The following is a 747-nucleotide window of genomic DNA, read 5'->3' as shown; positions in this document are numbered from 1 at the left end:
CTGGCTGACACTGACGGCGGCGGTGCACAAATGCTGCGCAGCTAGCGCCATTCGACGGCCAACACCGCGGTTCCTGGTGTGTCCGCTGTGCCGTGCGTGTGATCATTGCTTGTACAGCCCTGTCGCAGTGTCCGGAGCAAGTATGGTGGGTCTGACACACCGGTGTCAATGTGTTCTTTTTTCCATTTCCAGGAGTGTAGAACAATAATACATCTGGCAGCTGAGGGCTGGTTAGATTGCCACTGTATCTAAGTTCATTAAACACACACTTTACAAAAGTTAAAGTTCCTTAGCATGCTCAGCGTTAAAATACAAACTGAATGAACAAAATTTAAGTCGCACAGGAGCAAACGTCTTTAAGTCACCATGTAACTGTTTGGAAGTTAAAGATAAATAAATTTACAGGTCCACAGGTCTGCCATGACGACAGACTGTCGGTTTTCATTGTCGAGGAAGGCGCGACAATGTCCACAGTTTGCAGTTCCAGGGTTCGCGAAGTAAGATGTGAACGGTAACGTCGTCATGGAGGTTGCCCTCGAATCTCGGTTGATGGAATTCTCCCGGACCCAGAAAACTCATGTGAAGCGATCTGGTCTGGTGTGGTGCCAGCTCTGCCCTTAAGCTGATGGCTGGAGTGCTGACCAAAGTTTTCAGATAGTCTGCGAAACCAGTTATTACGGCCACTGATGAGATATGTGTAGTGGTCGTGTCAACCCCTTCAGCATCAACTGCAGCCTGAAGACGATG

The sequence above is a fragment of the Schistocerca americana genome, chromosome 5 (genome assembly GCF_021461395.2).
Source record: "Schistocerca americana isolate TAMUIC-IGC-003095 chromosome 5, iqSchAmer2.1, whole genome shotgun sequence".
Lineage (NCBI taxonomy): Eukaryota > Metazoa > Arthropoda > Insecta > Orthoptera > Acrididae > Schistocerca > Schistocerca americana.
This window is presented reverse-complemented; position numbering follows the sequence as displayed.